The sequence below is a fragment of the Solanum pennellii genome, chromosome 2 (genome assembly GCF_001406875.1).
Source record: "Solanum pennellii chromosome 2, SPENNV200".
In the NCBI taxonomy this organism is placed as follows: domain Eukaryota; kingdom Viridiplantae; phylum Streptophyta; class Magnoliopsida; order Solanales; family Solanaceae; genus Solanum; species Solanum pennellii.
The window spans coordinates 7,578,966-7,602,973 of record NC_028638.1 but is presented as its reverse complement, the minus strand read 5'-3'; positions in this window follow the sequence as shown (position 1 = coordinate 7,602,973).

Sequence of the window (24,008 nt, the reverse complement as noted above, 5' to 3'; positions counted from 1 at the left end):
GGAACCATGGGCTTCTTCAAAAATTTATCTTCTCAAGTCATCAACATCTGGTACACACAACCTCTCTTGGTACCTAAGTACACCATCCCCCCTTGGGATAAAGATCGATTCCTTCAACTGCATCAATAGGGAATCAATATATTGCTTAGAGTTTACCTCAACCACTAAAGACAACTAGGAGTTATGATGAACCATGAAACCCCCTTTTGGAGAATCTTCTAACTAAACATCTAACCGGCCAATATATGAACATCCTTCACAGGCTCTTTTTTACCCTCTTCTACATGAGCCACACTACCCATTTACATTCAACTTAGAGCATCCACCACCACATTGGATTTTTTGGGGTGGTAGAGAACACTCATTTCGTAATCGTTCAAGAGTTCTAACCACCTTATTTGTTGGAGGTTCACCTCCTTTTGAGTGAACACATATTGAAGGCTCTTGTCGTTTGTGAAGACATTCACGTGTACACGATATAAATAATGCCTCTATATTTTCAAGGCAACAACTACTGCCGCTAATTCAAGATCATGAGTCTGGTAGTTCTTCTCATGCATCTTAAGTTGTACAGAGGCATATGCTAACACTTTTCCATGTTACATAAATACAAAACCCAAAGCTACTTGAGAAGCATCACAATATATCACAAACCCTTTCGTGCCCTCCGGTAAGGCCAATACAAGAGTGGAGGTAAGCTTATCTTTGAAATTTTTTATCACATTTCTCCAACAACATAAACTTAGACTTCTTTTGAGTCAAGGCCGTCAATGGAGATGCAATGGACAAAAAACCCTCAACAAAGCTCCTATAATACCCAGCCAAACACAAAAAGCTTCGAATGTCAGTAAGGGTCAATGTTCTAGGACAACTCTTGACTGCTTCCAATTTCCTTGGATCTACTCTTACCCCTTCACTAGATACAATGTGACTAAGAAAAGAAACCGACCTTAACCAAAACTCGCATTTACTATACTTGTCATAGAGTTGGGCATCCTTGAGGACTTGCAAGAGTATACTCAAATAGTTCACACGGTCACCCTCACTTTTAGAGTATATCAAGATGTCATCAATAAAGACAACCACAAACAAATCAAGATAGTTTCTAAAAACTCAATTCATAAGGTCCATGAAAGCCGCCAGGGCATTTGTTAGACCAAAAGACAAGACTCATAATTAAAAATGACCAAACCTAGTAGGGAAAGTCGTCTTGGGTATATCAACTTCTCTAACTCTTAGTTGATGATATTGACCTTAAATAAATTTTGGAAAAGTAGATTTCCCCTTGGAGTTGGACAAATAAATCACAATCCTAGGTAGATGGTACTTGTCTTTATGGTGACCATATTTAGTTGTCGGTAATCAATGCACATCCTAAGGGACCCATTTTATTTTTCACAAACAACACCGGAGCACCCCATGGAGAAATACTTGGTTGTATGAAACCTTTGTCTAATAAATGTTTGAGTTGAATCCTTATCTCCTTCAACTCGGCCGGAGCCATTCGGTAAGAAGGAACTAAAATGAGTTTTATATCCGGCAATAAGTCAATGTTGAAGTCTATTTAAATGAGTTTTATATCCGGCAATAAGTCAATGTTGAAGTCTATTTCCCGCTCGGGAGGAATTTTGGGTAAGTCATAGGAAAGAGTTTTGGCAAATCCTTCACTACCGGGGCCGACTCTAGTGGGGGAGTGCAAATTCAAGATCCTTGACTCTCACAATATGATAGAGAAATCCCTTAGATATCAACTTACAAAATTTAAGACATGAAATGATTCGATTTTTCGGAGCAAGGTTCCCCCCCCTTCCACTCTAAAATAGGTTCATTTGGAAATTGAAACTTTACTAACCGAGTTCTACAATCAATGGAAATAAAAGAAGAATGTAGCCAATCCATCCCCAAAATAACATCAAAGTCCAATCTATCTAGTTCTACCAAATACACCAATGTGACTCTATTAGGCAATGACACGTTACAACCCCTATAAAATCATTTAACGAGTACGGAATCACCAACTAGGGTAGAAACCAAAAAAGATTCATCGAAAACATCAGGAAGTACGCCAAACTTTATGGAAACTAAAGGGGTTATAAAAGATAAAGTGGCACCAGATCTATTAAATCATAGACATTAATGGAAAACACTTATAACATACCGGTGACAACATCGGGAGACTCCTCTTGGTCGCCCCTAGAGCGGAGAGCATAGAAACGATTCTTCTTAGAAGCATCGGGTTTTGCAGTATTAGTTGGAGTTTGGGTGCTTTTCATTCATTTGGGCGTACGGATTCGATAATACTTCAATTGGTGGCCACTTTTCCCACATCCATAACAAACGCCCATATTGGAAAGACACTTCCCATCATGCTTTTTACAACACTTGACACAAGTAGTTGTTTCCACCAAAGGGCCACTCTTATCTTCCCCTTAAGGCTTTGGGGTAGTCCTCGTCCCTTGATTGGGGTTTGGAGAATTTGATGGACTTGGATTAGAAAACCTATTTTTGAACCTTGGTTTATCTTGTATCTCAAACCTAGCTTTGGAGATATTTCCCTCATTAGGCTTTGATCTCTTCAACTGCATACCAACCTGTTTAAGATTTTTCTTGTCAATTTGTTTGTTATGGACCATAAGACGAGAAATGTCCATGCTTGGAATTAGTATATCAAACCTACATCCATTCGCCACAAGCTCGGATATACCCCTAACAAACTTATTCATCTTGGCCCTAGAGTCTGCCACCATGGTAGAAGCATACTTGGATAGTTGAGTAAACTTGAGGCTATACTCCTTCACACTCATATTCCTTTACTAAGATTGATGAATTCTTACATTTTTCTCTCCCTTAGTTCCAAGGGAAAGAACCTATCAATGAAAGTCATTTTGGAAGCCCCCTAAGTAATCCGGCCTTCTCTAACTAGCCTCTCATCTTTCCATTGTTCATACAAAAATTTCGCCACATCTTTGAGATAATAGGCAGCTAGTTTAGCCTTTTCTTGATAGGTCACACCCATGGAATCTATATCACACCCGGGTCCTAGACCCTAGATGAGATTGGAGTCGTTAACCTCTTAGAGGTCGCAGACAAGCCTCTTCTTAGCTTTCATCATAATCATATTGTTAAATTTGAAAAAAATTTAAAACTTTTAAACTTAATGAAGTGTACTTAGACTTCATATAATTTTTTTATAAGAGTGATATACTAATATCTCAAACTAAACAATCATCTATTAACAGATGGAACAACTGAAATGAAGAAATCATAATTTTAATAATAGTTGACAAACCAGCCCTAATACGAAAGGTTGAACAAATTGAAAGGAAACACTAGGGACACCATCCATTAGCTATGTCTAATGTACTAAAGCTAGAATGTAAAGCGTAGGCATCCTCGAACTCAAGAGGACCTACCAAAGTCTTCAATCTTCTTCAAGGACCTGCACCTATACGAATAGTAATTGTATATGGGTTAGTACACACTTGAACTAAGTATGGGTGTATGCACATAAAAACATAAGGACTATGCATGATCAAGGAAAGCTCTTCCTATAGCAACATGCCATTTTTTGAAAGAGAAGTCACTTTACTTTCCTAATTCGTTATTTATGAATCATGCTATGAATATGAAATATTTTTATGCATTTAAAGGACACAACTCATTTTTTATATGAACATAAGACCTTGGGATAATGAACATAATTTTATAACAACTCAAGAAAAATTTAATATTTTTGCTCCCTTGGGCCGAGAGCTCCATTCCAAGACTTAGTTTATTTTTTAGTCTTTTTCTTCTTTTTGTTGTGTAGTTCAATGATCTCCTTTGATCCTATGTTTTACTTACGAGTGCAATGATTCATTGTAGTCCCATTCCTTCAATGAATCAAGTAAGTAATCCAATAGACTAAGGAAATGATTTGTCTACTCTGCTCACAAGTTATTTTTTCCATTCTTGTTAAATTGGACATGAAGTCTTTATAAGGCAATCTTTATCGGCTATGCCCATTATTTGATCGTTTGCATAATATAAAGATGCTAGGGCATATATTCATTTTATTGGCTATGCCCGTAATTTGATTATTTTGGATAATGTAAAGTTGTTGGAGCTCATATATTCATGTTATTGGATACGCCCATTATTTGATCATTTGCATAATATGAAGATGCTGGGGCATATATTCATATATTTGGATATGCCCATTATTTGATCATTATGCTTACTTAGTTCACTTGTGAACTCACTTTTCTTCTTCTTTGATGTCATGTTCACTTTGAACATAATTTTCTTTCTTTCTCTCTTACTTTCTTAAAGAAATCTTTAGCATTTAACTGACTTAGATCATGTGAGCTAACATGAATCCAGTGTCTTCCCCACATTGAAAGAGGTGGTTCACCGGTTAAAGTGAACCTAGATCATGTGAGTTAACATGAAATTCAGTGTCTTCGTCACACTGAAAAGAGGTGGTTCACCGGCTAGAGTGAAATCGAGTCTGGAGCAATTAACCGACATAGTCATGTGAGCTAAACATGAAATCCAGTGTCTTTCCCAGACTGAAAAAAGGTGGTTCACAGGCCAAAGTGAAACCGAATACTACCTAACACTCTTAGGTGGAATCCACTAGCTAGTACCTATGCTGGCAACATAGTTCAAAGACTAGGAGATTTGAGAGACTCTTATCCACCTTGGTGGTAGTCTCATCTCATGAGTCTTACATGTGATTGCACAAGATCATTGCTAGTCTATCGGTGTTTTGCTCAATTTTTTATATTTTACATCTTTTAGATTTGACTCATGCATTATGGAAGCTTGCTTCTAGTATGGGGTATTCTTAGCTCAATGGATTACTTGTCATCCCTTTCATTACTTGATGAATGTTAATTTAATCTTACATTATCATTATGGTGTGAATGAGACTTGTCTCACGATTTCTAACACCCTCTTATGTGAGTATCTTTAACATATTTGTTTTGGTGCAAGTAAGACTGTCTCACTTCCTTTAACATCTCATTCAAGGTCAATTTCATAACTCATAAGCTTTTATGTTATTTCGTTACTCACCTTATCTTATTCAACATTATTTGGTAGTCTTGTACCATTCTTTTGAAAGTTATAAGGACTTATTCATTGTGCTAATGTTCACAATTTAATTTAGATAGGGTATGTTGGGACTTGTCCCAATCATTGGAATACCCTAGGTTATGAGTTCATTAAGTTACATCTTTTCAAGTCAATCTTTTACATGTATTTGGCTTTACAAGAAACATCATAATTTATAGTGGCCATGTAAGATTTGTATGATTTTGTCATTATCCAACTTTATATCATATTTTGGAAATAATATTGCTAGTCAATTTATTTGCAAAAACCCAACTTTCACTATCACTAGCCAAGATAATTAACTTCATGTATATACTATAATAATATCATCATTTAAAGCAGCCAAATTTTAATCATAAAAACAATTCAGCGCTTAATTTGGCCAAGCTATAAAGTTGATTTGGCATTGAAGATTCATTAATTAGCTTTGATTCACATCTTATTTCTCCTTGGAAACATTGCATTCCAAACACTTACAAACATATTACTGTAAACACAAAGAGTAATTCGAAAACTTCATTCTTTTCAACAATAAACTGAATTTCATAAACGACTTATAACAATTTCATCTTCACGAACACAACTAGGAATTAATCATACATATCTAACCTATAGTTCTCATTCGACATTATTTAATTATATAAAGCTACACATAATGATCAGTTAGCACCACATACCAACAACATGCTCGAGATTTTTCATTATACATACTACTAGAATCGGAAATATGGAGAACTAGGGTGATGAACATTCAAAACTTTCATTGGGAATAACCCTAGTTTCAAATTTCTTGAATTTAAAACGTTTGAAAAGCCTCTTGGGAAAAGGAATCCAAGTGAGAAAACACATACCTTACTGTTTGAATCTACGAAGATCACCCCATAATTTGCATGAAAATTTTTGAAGAAACTGCGTTGAAATCGCCTAAGGAGAACTTTCTTACGTTTGTTACTGTTTTTGGAGTCGTGAGGTTTCTACTTATCAGTCGTGAGTATAAGTCTTAGGAATTGATATTGACTTATTCAATTTAGGCTAATTGACGTAATTAAATAAATAAATTAGCTATTTGCCAAAACGCCCTTCCTAAATTGACTAAAAATAGGAAAGCATTTGACTTAGCCAAATCTAAAACATTCCTAAGGTGTCTTGGCTTGACAATGAATTTTTCATTAATTAATTAAGTTGATAATTTATTAGTTAAGTGACGTAGGGTAATTACTAAAGTAGCCCTAAGTCACTAGGAACATAACCAACCTCTTTGGACAACCCTAGGTAAGGTACTAGGATGTTTCTTTAGTTAGTTACCCGGCTAGTGTCACCCGGTTAGGTTTTAGAATTTTGGGTACACTAGCTAGTTTATTTTAGTTAATCCTAGGTTAGTTAGTTAGTTAAGTAAGTTAGTTAGATCCTAGGACTGGTTAGGAAGCTAAGCCTCATGTGGCTTTACCCACACATGCCTGCCCGTAAACGCCCTAACCGAATTCGGTTGAGCTTGGTTGCTTGTCTCTTGGCCGGTTAGCACATGAGTTTGCACATGCATTGGTGATCATTTCTTGTCCAAGGACCCTCACTATGTCCTTTGGCACTGCTAAATCTACACGATCATTTTAAATTATCATGTGTCACGGTATCTAGTCTTGACACTTGGATGCCTCGTACCTAATATGTGTAAGATATGAAATCAAAAAGTTTAGCTTAGGGTCTTCATTGCAGGTACAATTCCTAAACAAGCTTGGATTCGAGCAACTGAACAACAAGGTGTTTCTTAATACATAGAAATTGGCTAACACCCTTAAGCCAATATTCTCCAACATGCCCAATATTACTAAATATTGAGAATTGAGATGCCTATGTACCCCAATACATATTCTTAAAACCTAATAGACTCTTCACTAGACAAGTACATTTTCTGGAATGTTACAATCCAGCACCTTGAATATTACATCAAATAAAGCTTTTTTGGGTCTTCTTCAACCTTGGAGCCAAAAAATAAAGGGGGATTCATCCTTGTGAAATACCTTATCCTTGAAGTGGTGGTGCTAGCATTAGATTCACTTGAACCCTAGCATATCTAGCAACTTGAGTAGCCAACACTTGAGTCAAACTATGGATTACATCCCTTATCTCAACATTGGACGTAGACCCTTGTTCAATAGGAACTTGATGGTTTTGAGGAGCTTGAGGGGGACCGCCTCATTCACTTTCTCCTCTTTGGCCCTCCTAGCGTTATTCCTCCTTGTATTCATGGCCTATAATCACATGAAAAGGATTAGAAGTATATAGTTAAAAGAGTTAGGACTCCAAGCACGATCATAGAATAATGAAGAGAGGAAGGTTCGTAATCATCTCATAGCCTCCTATTCATAAAGGTGGTGCGCTTCACTTGATGAATAACACTCTACTAGACGTGTGTGTGACACCAACCCTACTATTATCCAAAAACCTTATGCTCCGATACCATGTTTTTAAGGACAGGAGAGTACCCCTAGACGTTACCATCGTACTCGACCCTGAAGGGGTATTATAAATGCCCTTAGCATAATCATCACTGCATAATGACCTTGTAATATTCCGGAATTTAAAACTTTTTACAGTAGGAGTTCAAACTTCCTTTTTATAAAGCAAAATAGTAAGAATCTAATACCATTGTCACACATAGACCAACTACTAATACGAGTTCAACAAAAGTTTTCAAATAGGACCCGTAGCCCGTTAGACACAATAGTCTATTAGAACAAAAGTGCATAATAAAATATTACTAAGTCTATTATATCAATAGAGAAATCATAAAGTGGCATGAAGTGCATTAGTCCTCGAATCTTTGAGGACCTACCACAATTCTTAGAGATAAGAAGTCCAAGCTTTCTTTAATGATGTAGGAGAAAGAGAAAGGGGTTAGTACAATTAATGCACAAAATGTGGAAAATGCATAAAAAATCATTAAAACATGAGAAAGGGACATTTACATGTATAGTATGCATTTATGAGGTTTTTGAATGCCATTTACATCATCAAGACAACACATAAGACAATACCCCAAAATGTCCAAAACTACAATGAAGGCATGACCTTAGCACTTCCTAGGGTCCACTTGTGTAACGTAGACTTAGCATTCCATACTACTAACTCTACCTAGCATTCCCATAGAAACCACCTTAGCCACACATTTACATTCATCACATACCAATAATCATTAGTGAAATACATACATAATAAGAAACATTTGGATATAAGGATCTGTTCACTTCAACTATTATACATACAACTTACAAATTTTCATATTACTTCACGACTACAAAGAACTCCCTATAACATCCCTCAAAGACTACTAGTGCAATGAACAAGTGAAGTCCCATACTCCCACTTGAACTTAATCCACTTATTAGGATATCGTAGGCTAGTTCTTACTTTTTTCTTTACTATATTATTTGGGGAATAATTACCATAACCGACATATACAATTAGAGCTTGCATGGAATCCAGTGTCGTACAGGCTCACACCAAAAAAGGGTGTTCTACTTTCCAAGGTAGAACCTAGATACTACTTACTGTGTGGATCCACTAGATAAGTCCTACGGGGACACGTAGTTAAGGTATAGGGAGACTGATTATAAAGACTCTATCTATTGCATTAGCGGAGGAGTCCCCATCTCATGAGTATCACTAAGATGACCCAACCTCTTGCATTAACGGAAGGGTCTTATCCTCATTGGACATATACTCTTGGTGCTTAATATAATTTCCCAACTTACTACCATTTTTTAATTGTATTTACATGATTCAATAGAAAACCATCTTCTTTCAATACAATTTAACATAAAGATCATAGATTAATTAGGTAAAATACACTTTCATCCTTAAATCAACATACATATGTGAGTAGCACTTTTACAATCTCAATTATAGTGTATTCATGAGGAATATACTTTCAATCAACACAAGATATGAACTACCTTATACATAATTCATGCCACACAATAGGTAAGGTTAAATAGAATGAAAACCTCTCAATTACCTTTCTTGCATCCTTTCTTAAGTTATGTACCTTGCAAGCAAATTCAAAGTGTATGCACAATATTATTCATTATATATACAAACCCGAGAATTTACCCCTTTTTTAATGGTTTGGAATCAAGAATTATGATCACCCCTATATACATCAAAACAAGATTCTATGACTAGATAATCATCAATTACAATGCATCATGTTCATATGTACTCAATTCATCCATCAACATTCAAGAAATTAGGTCATAGGGTGAACATGGGTTCTTGGAAGATTTTCACAATAGAAATCATCAATAAATCCCAATATATTCATCATTCGAGGCATATAACATAAAGAAAACAAATTTTGATTGAACCCATGGCTAAATCAAAAACCCTACTTTTTTGTCACAATATTTGATTCGAAAAATAGATATTTTGAATGGATTGATGGAGAAACAAATCCATGAATCAACATCCACATACCTGTATTAATGATTGCCCACGATATTTAAGTAAAAAACAAGAGAAATTAGTCTTCTTCTTCAAGCTCCTAATTTCCCTTCAATGGAGGTTGAGTAGAGAGAGTATTTTTATAGAGAAGTGAGAGTGATTTGGAGAAATGATTTGAAGGGTAAAATAACTTAAAATTGACCATAAATCAATATAACCCTCACCTAAAATACCCAAAAAAGTTCACTCACTTAATTTGGTCTTTTTGTGAAGTCAAATTGACTTAAAAACGACGTGATCGAATCTCGAATGTGGATGCGCGTCGCGGGGAACTTCCAAATCTTTTTTTCTAAATCAAGATTGAGGTAGTGATCCTTGTTAAGGCACGCATCGCGAGGAATTTATTGTATTCCTAGTATTGCGGGCACGACGCATCGTTGTTTTCAATTCTTTGTTGTCCGCATGCTGCTTTGAGAGCCTGCTTGCCAATGTTCCGTTCTTCCTCAAGGACACTTTCGGTGGTCCTTGGGGAGTCATAACTGGAATTTCTTTCCGTATAAATATAATTTCACCTATTTAAAGTCTTTTTCCAAGTTTTATACTTCATATTACACTCCTAAACCTTCACGAAACATTGTGACGTCTACTAGTTCAATTTCACTGGTTCTCGGACGTCAAGGTCTTTCTTTGACATTTCGGCTCTAATAATTCTAAGTAAACTTTGTTACATTATTCAAAGTTTGGAAACATTATTTTAATCATTATTTAATATTTGAGGATCTAGTTTAAGTCATGGATCTTTCGGAGTGTTACAAGTTTAATGTGAACCTGTTTAAGAGAAACTTACAGAAACATTCATCTTCATTCTTCTTTTTAAGCCTTTGTGGGAATAAGGGTGGTAATTTCTTTGGGTAAGTGGGTACCTCAACATTGGATCTTTTTACTACCTCTTCCACTTTCTTTTCTTTGGTACTTACCTCAGCATCTCTCTTCTTTGTAGCTAGTTCCTCTAATTGCAGCTCACTTCTAGTACATACAACATGCAATTGCTTTTGGTTGTTCTCAGTATCACCACCCAACCCACATTGGGAACGCAAACTCAAAGAATTATCCACTTGTGAACTTATTTCTCTAAACTCATTTGAGAAATCTGGATGTTTCTGATGTTCTCATCTTGCTTATCAATTCTAGTATTTAATTTGGTCCCAAATTCAGCCATGAGATTTTAACTCTTCATTGGTCATCCCCCCTTTTGGTGCACTAGGATTTGACCCTTGGTTAGGATTGTAGTATTTCTGCCTAGCCCCTTGAGAATGGTATTGGTTAACCCCTAGGGCTTGATTTTGGTTTTGGTCACAACCCCATGAGAAGTTAGGATGGTTCCTCAAACTAGGGTTGTAACTATTGCCACATTTTTATTGAACTCCACTCCTTTGTGCATTATCCATATAGTTTACAGAATCCGGGTTTGCCTCACATTGCTCAGTTTCGTGGATGCCACTACCACATACCTCACACCAATTTGCTACTTGTTGTACCACGTGTAGCGCTGCCTAATTTAGAGCCATTTGTTTGAAATGTAAGGACATATTATGATGCATTGCATCTAATTTGGAATTTATTACAGTAGCTTGGTCTACATCTAAAATCCTTGCTGCCTTTAGGCTTGTGATTCCAGATATTTCTCCTCATACCCTTGGTTCCCTTCAGAAGTTTATCCAGTAAGTCGAAGAACTCTTCACTTGTTATGAGTACAGCCTATCCACCTGTTGCACTATTAAGAAGAACACGAGCATTATATCCTAAAAACTCAAAGAATGCATGAGCAAGTACCTCATTGGTTTGCATGTGGCGTGGCCAAGCATTCAACATTTGTTTGAAACGTGCCCATTCTTGGTACATGTCTTCCCCTTGATTTTGAGCAAAGTTTATTATCTCACCCCTTAGCTTAACAGTTTTCTTGGATGGAAAAAATCGACTCAAGAATTTCTTTGCAAGATCGTCCCAAGTAGTGATGGAATTGGTGGTTTAGAATGTAACCAAAGCCTTGCAGTTCCTTACATTGAGTATGGAACATGGTAAGCCTCATATAGTCCAATGAGACACCAATTGGGATGATGTCTTCGTAATTTCTACAAAAGTCATAAGATGGATTTGAGGATCCTCATTGGGGAGACAAGTGAACTGCCCATTAGAATGGAAAATATGTACCATGCTCTGCTTTAGTTCAAATCTACCCCTGGATGAGGTTTCCATATACTAGATGATAAATTAGCGGTGAGTGGGACGACCATATCACGTACATGCCTTGCTTGGATGATAGGAATAACATGGGCTGATCATTGGTTATTCAAGTTCCCTCCATCATTCGAGTTCCTTTGTTTTCCACATTTTCTGGGTTATTCAAGTTGCCTTGATTATCCCCATCAATCTTTACCACAATACCTAACCCTAATTCTCCATGTCGTCTCAGGTTAGCCATTTTTATTCGTCGGCATAAGACTCATTCAGATTCGTTTTAAGGTTCAACAGGATCTTCTTTCCGAGCAAGACCTATAGAACAAGTGCCTGCAATAAATAATCTAACATCAAGTAACTAATACCTGAATATTCTAATTGTAGATTTAAGAAGATTGAATATAAATCGATTTGTAAGTCCTCAATAGCACCACCAAAACCATGTTGATCCCCAATATACACGCAAGTGTACGTGATCGCGTGAGTAATATAGAATCTTTAAGAAATGAGTTATCGTTCCCAAGGGACTTATGATCGATTTATACTTAGCACTTAATTCTACAACTAAAAATATAAGTAACTATTTCAAGAGTTGATGATTGATTGTTAACTACGACTAATAATAAACTAAATAAACGTAACTAACCGTGAACGACTTTGAGATGATGTTTCAAGCTAGTAAAAGACAATTCCTGGGTTGCAGCATGTATTGAATTTTATATATATCATATTATTGGTTTAGAAATAGTTTTAGTTGACAAGTTACTAATTTACAGGGTTGATAGTCAGATCGGGGCTACACACCTCTCGTCGCCTACCCCAATTAGATATCTAACTACAACGTTGATCGGGGATAAATAAACTAACTGGTGAGCATTTAAATTTACTCTTGTTTCATAACCAAGCAAGGTGTTCATCTAGGCGTCACTCTTGAACACTAATCACCTCAATCTATCATGAAGACCAAGCACTCTATATTCTCTGCACTATCTAATCCCTCCTTTCTCGATTTTAAGATTAGAATTTATGTTTATATTATGATGATCAAGCGCAAAATAGTAAAACAAGAATATAAAAGTAACTTATGTTAAAAAAAATCAATTCATATGCCCATAATATTCAACCATTGATTCGTAGCTACAGCCCGAGAACTAGGGTAATTAACCACTCATACTATTGGAAAACCACAAAAGACAATTGTTCATGCATTTTCAAGACAATAGAAGAGTTAGACGATCAAAACATATTAAAATTTTGAATTCATGCTCTTGCACACCAATTTAAAAGTCGAACCCTAATAATGGAGCCCTAATGATCTATTATAATAAAAGAAAATAAGGGAACCATTCCTACTCAAGTTAGGAATCTTATTTCATGTTTTAAAAATGGAAAATTCGAAAAAAGTGTGGCTTGTGGCGTCTCTATCGCGCCTAGCAACACACGCAGAACTTCCTCTTGTGGCGCGATGCGCCTAGCTAGCAGCGCGCCAAGACAACTCCTCTGAACTCCAAGTTATGGCGCGGCACACCTCTCAATACGCAACTTGTGTGACCTCAGTACTTCTGGGCTGGCACGTTGCGCCAAGCAGTACACCTTGAAAGTCTTGCAGATCTTTGTGGGTTGGCGCGATGCACCTCTCAGTAAGCCAGGCCTTAGGGTCTTCACACATAGTCAATTTCTTGTGCGTCTTTTCTCCTTCATTCTTCGTTCCAACTCTAATTTATTCGAGAGTTCCTGAAATAACTAATCATGTGTTTATATGCACAATCATCAAAAGTATAACACAAAATCAAGCTAATAGACTCAAGATCATTCCTCAATTCAGTCACTTAATGGGCAATTATTAACAATTTAGGCATATAAATATGCCTAAGATCAGCATGCTTCCACAAGAGTTTGAGACAGTGTCTTATGTCATGTGGAAGATTAGATGTATGCAATTTAGTTAGTCAAGTAGAGGGAGGGTCTTTTTGAGTCTCTCAATAGTTTGGGGACAAAATTAATAATTTTTTTCCAGTTTAGGGATATCTTCAATACATTTCTTCAGAAAGGGAAAAATAAGTCAAGAATTTAACACACGTTAACTATCATTCTTTTATGTTTCACATTTTGATTATTATTTGTTGTTTTCCTACCTGAATTATCACGTATATATGTATTATAACACATCTAGTTGAATAAATAACGAGAGTTAAAATAGAAAAGGGAAATAAAACATAGTTTATGACATAGGCAACACTAAGATGTATTTTAATGCATCAATTGTAGTAGTCCATATAAAAACAGACAATATGTATAATTCAGATGTGAAACTCGTAAAAACATGACAGTTTCAACATGATTTTGATCGTTAACTCAAATAATAACATAAAGTATGTATTCAAATGTTTTATACTATATTATACATTGTTCTTGACATATGTATTTGGTATGAATGAAAATATTATCCCCAGAAAAATATTTTCCTCCGTTCCAAACATCATTTGCCAACATTTGACACGAAAGGTATTTAATTAGTGAACATAGAAAAACTAATTTAAAAACATAAACAATATATAAGTTTAATATATAGAAATTGTCAATTTATCATAGTTTGACATATATTTTCTTTCAATCTCTTTTTTATAAAAAAAAACAAAAATCTTTTGAATTGGGAAGTTATTATAGTAATTCATGTTATTAGGAATAAAACAAAAATGTCAAAGAAAACTAATTTCCAAAAAGAGACAGTATGAGAAGGAATTGGTCATCTTATTATTTAACAATGATTTTTATATCAAAAAGGGAATATTTACATTTGTCTACATAAGAACGTAGATCCTAGTTGTCTTAAGGATTTTTTTCTTCAGCATTTAACTTATGGTCTTTTTGGTTTAGGAAGACATAATTAAGAGGCAAAGGCTGGAATAACCCTACCTATTTCTCACGCTTAGTCTATGACTAGGTGTTGCTTATTGTATATACAATGTTTATTTAATTTGGGTTCAGCTATCTCTTTTTGCTTTCATATATAATTTGAGGCTGCAGGTTCTAATTTACTTCAAATATATAATGTTTCTTGTGAAAGGTTGTTACAGTTAAGAGATGGTGAGACATGTCATGTGGCTGAGCTCGAAAGAGAATCCTATTGTTAAGGTCTATGGAGGAATCATCCATTCGAGGATGCTACATAGAGATCAAGCATGACTTTCTATTCCAATATCCTCACATGTTTGACTCTTCAAGTTATTTTTGACTCCTTACTTTTGAGGATGAAATTCCTATATGTAGTTGATGTTGTAATGACCCTCTAGGTCATTTTTCCTGTTTTCCTATATTTTTAGCCTTTAGAGCCTTCATATAATATCCCCAAGTTATTTATGACTTGTTGAGGCCGATAATTTGATAACGAGGTCAGTTGTTTGGTTTTCACACAGGTTTTCCTATTTTGGACCTTTTGAAGTTTAAACGGTTAACTTCGGTGAAAATATTAGGTAAAGAACCTTGTAATGTGATTCTAATGGTTTTGTTAGCACGTTAACATCGATTTTAGTCTAGATGGACATTTGGTTCAGGTGTCGAGACTTCTAGGCTCATTTCAAGCTATCTTATGGCACTTTCCTAAAAGGGAGTATTGGGTGTGAGACTCACTTTTCATCGATATGACCTCTGTTGGAAGTTTCATTTACCCATTGAGTCCAACATGTAAAATTTTATAGAGTAACATAGTTATTTATGTACATGGGGTTTTGAATGAATCTCGACCATTAGGGGTGTGCAAAAATCAAATCGAGCGATAAAACGAATCGATAAAAGTGTTATTGGTGTATGGGTTAACGTGTTTTCACTGATTTTATTTTAAATAAATTATTGGGTTATTGGTTCCGTATTGGTTTTCAATGTTGGATTATTGCATAAATCATAACCCATTAAGACTAGTAATTTACTACTTTTACTTATATCAAAATTATATATTAATTTAAATATCTTACTAGTTACCATATTTGTCCTTTAACCTTAAATTTACACTTCACAATGACTTTGACTTCACAATTTCATAGTATACAACACATTAAAATCTATAGTAAGAATTTTAGTCTTCTTAATGTTTCTTGGTATTACACTGGTATAGTTTTTTTTGGAAAAATGATCAAAAGTGCCTTTAAGGTATTAGAAATGACTCAAAAATGCTCTTCTTCCATCAATTGGATCAAAAATGCCCTTCCATCCACCTATTTGGATCAAAAATGCTCTTAGAGTTAAATTTCAACCTAAAATATCCCTCCCTTCAACATAAGTTGATGTGACAAAAATAATTTTTAAAATTTCATGTGTTGCGAGTATAATTATTTGTCCACATGTAATTAGACCCAATTTCATTCTCAATCATATCCATCAATTCAAACCCATTTCTGAAATACCCTACTTTTTCTACCTTCGTCTCCATCTCCATCTTCCTTCTATAATATTATTCGGAGGATTAGTAAAAACTATTAAATTCTTACTATAAATTCGAATCTTTGAAAAAATGTTACAAGAAATTATATGTATCATCATTCTCTAAAAAAAAAATTAATTCACCTACTACTTTTGTGGTAGTGAAGATAAGTGCACTTTAATTTGTACCACAAAACATATCAAAAGAATGAGTGAATTTGATGAGATGGGAAAAAAATCATACATTGAATCTTCCATGGAAGCAAGACACTCTTCGAATCAAGCCACATTTATCACATTTCAAGAAAATGGAGCCTCTAACAGTTTAGGAGGAGTTCAATCTCAAATTAGCTCATAAAAGACTTTGAATTTTTTTGAGAAATGCTTGGAACATCATGTGCTTTTACTGATTGTTTTGATATTTTATTAATATTCCAAATAAATTTTTAGAATAAAGATAAAGAAAGTGGGAGAAATGGGTTTTGGATTTGGATTTGGGTTAATGGGTATGATTGTGAATGAAAGTGGGTCTAATTATATGTGGACCAATAAAATAATGCCACATATTTAATTATAAAATGTATATTTGCCACATCAGCTTCTGCTAAAGGTAAGGGTAATTTAGGATTAAATTTAACTCTAAAGGCATTTTTTATTGAAATAGGTGGATGAAAGGGCAATTTTGATCCAATAGATGCAAGAAGGGCATTTATGAGTCATTTTCAATATCTTAAGGGCATTTTGACCCTTTTCTCGTTCTTTTTTCATGTTTGTTATTATTTTTTCTATTTAATGAGCATTTGTAAAGCTACATTTTTGTATTTTTGAATCTAATTTATTACAAAAGTCAGATTATTTGTTTTACAAGTATTTTCTTATTGGTTATACCAAAAATTGAATTGTTATGGACCAAAACTGATTAAGTGAACACCTATAAAGAAATATCTTATTGGTTTGATTATTGGTATAACATATTTTAAACCAAAAACAGATAAACCGAACCAATAAAACATAAAACCAAATCGAACCTACTGATCCACACCCCTATCGATAATCCGTCTGGGCATTTGTCTCAACTTAAAGTTGAGTTGGTGTAGTCTTTTTGATGCATCAAGTTTTTCACCTTATGTCCACGTGCTTGGAGCTTGATTCGCTGGCGTGGCATCGCATTCATGAGTATCAGTTTCATGGTCTTCACATTTTAGAGAATTGACTCCCGCGACTATGATGAAGGGTCAATGGACCCAAACAAGGATTGATCATCACGATCATGACCATACGTTCCCTGTGATCATGATGAGTAAGAGACTGACAACTATGTTTTGTTTCTACAATTTTAGCATGCATTTCCCCTCACAGATCCTCCAAATAAACTTATTGAAAGCTTAAATGATGGGGGAATCTATGGAATTGTTGGGTGCTGTTTGTAGATATTTTGAGGATGTTAGAAGGGTCGTTATTCTAAAGTTTAATCCATAATATATTTTGTAATTCATCAACTTAGGCATGTACGAGATCTTGTTGATCTTTTTTTTGTTAAATTACTTTTAGCTTCCAGGAGCTCGGATTGTGTCCATTTTTGGATCAGAAGTAGATTTAACTGGATGGAGCTAGAAATGGAGTTAATTTTTATTCCTCGTGTGGGTCCCATAATATCGATTAGACACGATTTTTTTGTCAGGTTGGATTGTTGTGATTTTGGTGTCAAAATGAACGTATGGATGTATGAATCACTATTTTGATAGTGTAGCATAATTCTTGGATGCTCTGAAGGGAAAAATCCAGAGTTTAGAGATTTAGAGTGCTCATGTTCATGTTTTGTTTTGAGGTAGGCGAAAACATAATATTATTAGGCCTTTCTTGTTGGTTGTTCTAGAATGGTAATTTGCTATTTTTTTTACTGGTTTTAGCATGATTACTTATTACTATCTTTATTGAATTGATTTTGGCTAATTTTATTATTTCGTGTAATGTTTTTGTTGAGCTTGATTAGTGTGATGTTGTAATTGTTTTGATGAGTTGTAAATATGTTAGGCTAGCCTTTGTATTGATATTGTTGACCTTACGTTAGTTGGTTAGTGCATTCCTTAGATTTGACCTCAATGACATATGTCACATGATTTTGGGAATGAGTTGGGTAGAGATATGACCTTCAAAGCCAGGTGGTGTCCTTCGGATAGCCATATTAGTATGTGTGATTGGCTAGATGAGTTGAGATGATCACCTAGCCTTAATGAGGACCCTATTACTCTTAGTTACACAGTTAACTCGAGGTGAGATTCTGGGACATGCAATATAGTGGCTTTATTATTTCAATTTAAAATTTCGAAATATGCTAAGATTCTGTAAGTAGATCCAATATGAGATTTTGAGAGCTGATAGGTCTCTCCATAATTATCTGATGTTAGATCTTGCGATTAACTTGGTTTTTTAGAAACTTTGATGTATGATATTGGAGGATGCTACATCTATTTCGTGGTTATTTCAATGTTATATTCATGACGGTTTTCTTAGGGAAATTTGGATAGCAGATTCTAGGGTGGGATTGGATTCTCTTATGTCAAATTTTTGAGGATGATTCATTCTAGGTTTCGTAATAGTTATTCTGATGTAAGATTCAAGAATATGCTAGATAATGTGTAGCTATTCTAATGTAAGATTATGGTAGAAGCCTATTTTTGGTGTGACCGACTCGATGTAAGATTTGGAGAAGGCCTGTGTCTTTTACTGAGTTGTTCCTTGTAGTGTAGCTCTTGCATACACCCATTAGTCTTAAGGGGATTCAAATATATTATATTTGTGTGATTAGTACTAATCTACCTTTTTTTGTGTTTTTGGCTTATGGGGGTTCAATTAGGTTTTAGATAGTTTTATTGCTTTCATTATACTTTTTGGTATCTCTACTGCTATTCTTGTATATCGATATGTTTACTACTGCCTATTACCATGTTATTTACTCTCTTATTTTATTGTGTTATTGCATCATGATCTCGGACGGCCTATGATTCCTTTTGAGTACCCCTTATTTTGTACACATACTCCCACTTTGTATGTTTTTCCCTAATGCAGATCCAAGTTCTAGTTGACCACGTTGAATCTCGTGTTGTTGTAGATAGTGTTTCGGATGTTAAGGGTGAGCTTGTCGACATTCGTGGTTGACTCTATCCTTTTGTACACTTATGACTAGTTTTTTTGTATTCTGAGATAATGTTTGTTTTCTGTATGTGTGTAGTCACGTACTCGATCTTTTGTAGTATCTTTTTACTAGCATCAATTAGGTTTTGGGATGGACCATATCTTATATTTTGTCCCCGTTTGGGGGCTGTATACATAACTTGGTCTTATTTCCACTATTTTCATTTAGGGCATCTCCAACCCAAACACCAAATTTGGTGTAATCAACTTCAACCCGCACAAAATTTTACACCAAAAAAGATTTTTTTCCCTCTTCATTATTATATTATTATTATTATTTCATTTATATTTTCTTATTTCATAAAATAAATTCTTTCTAAAAAAATTCACTATATATAATTCATAGTATTTTGTTTTATAATCGTTCAATATAAAATATTTTGTACCATAATTTCGTAAGTAATATAAATTGCTAGAAAATGCCATACATTATACATAATAATGGATGATACAGATAAAAGTGAAATCATTAATGAAATACAATTAATAAACATTACAGGATTGAAAAAATTATTTGAAATTTTACACAAATATTCAACTTTCAAGATCACTACGGTGCACCCATAAATATTCTATTAATGCATTACGTAGTTTAAAATGAGTTTTTTTGTCCTTAATTTTTTTATATCGAACTACAAATTGTTGATATCAATAATTTTTAGCTATTGTCATTTTTACAGTCGGAGTTTGACCTTTCGACGCATCTTGAATTGGTGCATTAAGATCACGTTCATCATCAATTATCATATAGTGCATTATAATACATGAAGTTAATATATCATGTAACACTTCTTTTCTCCGAAAACATGACGGTCCTGCGATAATTGCAAAACAAGATCGCAAAACTCCAAATGCACGTTCAACACATTTTGGACATCATTGTATAATTGCTAAACGTGATGGTTATTTTAAAGTACATTATATTGTTTGTTTAAAAACTTGTATGCTTGCATCTTTAATTTTTGTGAAGGTTAACTCTAGTTTATATAATTTATAGAATAATTCACTTAAATTTAACTTTTTAAAAGAAGTCATTTATAGAAAACCCTAAATTTTATATCTAAATGAATATTATAAAAATATAACATAAAAATAATTAAATATACAAGATATTTAATTTAAACATATCATTTATAGAATGTTAAATTAAAAGTTTGTATAATGAAATAACATTATAATATTCAAAAAGTGAAATGGTATTATGAATAGCGTTACACCAAATTTGGTGTCGGACTATTCAGACACCAAATCTGGTGTGTAAATTGGTCTGGGTTGGAGCTGAAAACCCCAAATTTTACACCAAATATAGGTTTTTGTGTAAAATTTGGTGTTGGAGATGGTCTTAATTAAATCTACTTTGTTATATTTTTTCCCATGTCCTTCCTCTCTCTTGGCCCGTTATATTTGGGTTTTGAGCTTAAGTGTTGGATTTAGGGGTAGACCTAGAGGTAGTGAATTGGGTTCATGTAAACCCTATAGGCTACTAATTACATTGTATATTAATTTTGAACCTCGTGAATGTAATTTTAGAGGTTGGCGTTTAGTGGTTGAGCATTTCAAAACTCACTATGAAGTTCCAAGTTAAAATCTTAGGCATTACATTTTAATTTTTGACAAAAACAAGTCATTATTAAAATCAATACACTAGAATAATACATTGTTTTGATATTTTACTTAACTAGTACAAATGTAGTTCTCAAAATTCTTACATAGTAAACGAAGATAAAACGGTACTGTCAATGACATTTTATAATTCGTTACATTGCGACATGTTTTACAGCTAAAACGTGACTCGCTTAGAAACGTTCGTTTCTCTAGAATGACTTCAATCTTATACATGCCTCAATCTTATTCAATATATATGTGATTTCTATTATATAGAAGAGCCATGATAGGACGACCAATGGCAATTTTATAATTTTAAACATTATTATGGGTAAAGTTCTAAATTTATAATTATATAATTAATTGTCAAAATAGTTTTGTAGAAGAAACCAATTTTCCTTTTCAAGAGTCACAAAAAAGCTTTGTTTCATGTGTGGCCCACAAACTCATTTTATTTACTTTAAAAAATCAATTTGTATTTGTTTGATTATGATAATTATGTGGAAATAATTTTACTTTTATACTCTTAACAATTCAAATCGTTCATCTATGTTTATTACTACTACAATATATTCAGTATAATCCTACAATCTTCCATGCATGTCGTTTTCTTTTTAATTATATTCAATGTTTTTTAAACATATGTATTCATATAATTTTATTTAACCTATTTTATCTTCAAAATAATATTTATTTTATCTTACTCAATGTGTGTACTTTCCTTTTTAATCATATAATATTTTTTAAACATAAGTATTCATATTTATTTAACCTATTTTATCTCAAACATAATATTCATTTTATCTTTAAAAATTGTGACTTTAATAAGAAAACAAAAATAGAACAATTCTAAACAGATAAAAAAAAAGAATGTAGAGTTGATGATGTAAGAATTGATAAGTAATGACCGCATAATTGTAGTTAAAGAATATACATAACCAATTAACGGGATAAATTTTGAAATAGTATAAATATATGGGATCAAAAATTTATTTTTCATAGAATTATATATCATATACTTAGGAAACTTGCACAATAGATAAACTACGGATTAACCTTCATATAATAGTGAGTTGCACTTTTTAGTCTTGATTTCTACTTCTTACAATCTTGAATTATGATAAATTAGTGTCATTCGTTGAGATCATGAAGCATATTAAATATTAGATTATGAATGCTTTACAATCTATAAATAAATATTTTCTCAATTAATATCAGTACTTGAATTTCAGAATTAAGTTACTTTATTACCTTATTTATATTAAAATTTGGGTTATTATCGACTAGATATTGATAAAAAAACTATAAAACATAATTGTGAAAAAGGTTTAGCATTTTTATTTTGGCTCTAATTAATATACTTGAAAAGAAACAAGTGTGATAAAAATTAATAATATATCTTAGATTGAAATTAAATAAAAAGATGCTAAAAGTAATTTTACAAATATAAATGAATAGGATTATATATTTTCATTTAAGACAACCAAGAATAAAAATATAATTTGATTTTAACAAAAACCTATTTTAAGAAAGATAGTAAGAAAAATAAATAATCTAAAAGCATCTCTCTATATATGAAGTGAATGATGACCAAAGGTAAAAATGTATCTTCATGCAAACAAAAATCTACCAAAAATGATGACAAGAAAATTATATAGATCTAGAAATATATTTAGTTATTGTTGTTACTATTTACTCATTTTATTATTATTCACTTTCTTATAAGTTATTGTGATATCTATTCATTACTCTACTTTACTATTACTTAAATATAATTTTTAATATTTTTTCTATTTATTATACTCATTAAAAAATTCTTCTTTAATATGACATTCATTATTTAAAAATATAATTAATTACTTTAACTTTTATTGCGGCTCCAATTAATATATCTGAAAAGAAATAAGTGTGATAAATTAACAATATATATTGGATTTAAATTAAAGATTAAATAAAATTAGTTTTAATATTTAACAAAATATGCTTTAAAAGATGTTAAAAATAATTTTACAAGTAAAATGATTTAGATGATATGTTTGCATTTAAAGTAAATAAAAAATGTTTACCAGATTATAAAGGAGTAGTTCTTCATTAAAATGTATAATCCATTTTTTACTTTTATTTGATTTTAGACATTAATTTGAATAATGGACTAATGTAAGTTTGATTTAAATTTAAAGTTGTAAGGCGAAAATTCGATATTTTTCTATTATATAGAAATATGAGGTTTAGGACGATAAAGATAATATGGTCATTTCATATATATTTTATTATAAAATTCTATATATTCTATTATTAAATTCGTCAAAATATTTTTTTCAAGTGGCTAAATTTCTCCCATAAACTACATAATTATTCTAGAAGCTATATATGATTTTTCTAGAACTAAATCTATAACAAAAATAAATAGACACTAAGTCATTCTTCAATTCATTCACTCCTCAATTCTCTCGTCTCTCATGTCTACCAATAAATTTCTTCGCCTTTTATTTCTAATTTGCATCCTAAATATTCACACTCAGTATCGATCTCTTATTAGAAATACCAATTACAGAATTTTTTCAATATTATGAACTTTTTTTTCATCGATGCCCTCCATAATGGCCTACTTTTCTAAAACAATTATAAGATAGAAGTAAAATTCATTGTTTCTTAGTGAATACATCACTTTATGAGACTTGTCCATATAACAAATTTTCAGCAAATTTCAATTGATCCACATTTTTCAAACATTCTAATGAATATGATAATGAACCAGTTAACATATTAAATCCTAATATCAATCCTTATTGATATTCTCTAAAGGCGTAATGCATAACGCATGCAATAAAATCAAATCATGTATCACAAAGATCTACCACCTAAGACACAGAACAATAAAAACATGGCGTCGTAATCTTTAATTGAAAATTGTACTTTATGAATGAGTGTATACTAAATCAGCTATGTTGTTAGTTATTTCGTTGCTAAGGCATACATACATACATACATATATATATATATATATATATATATAT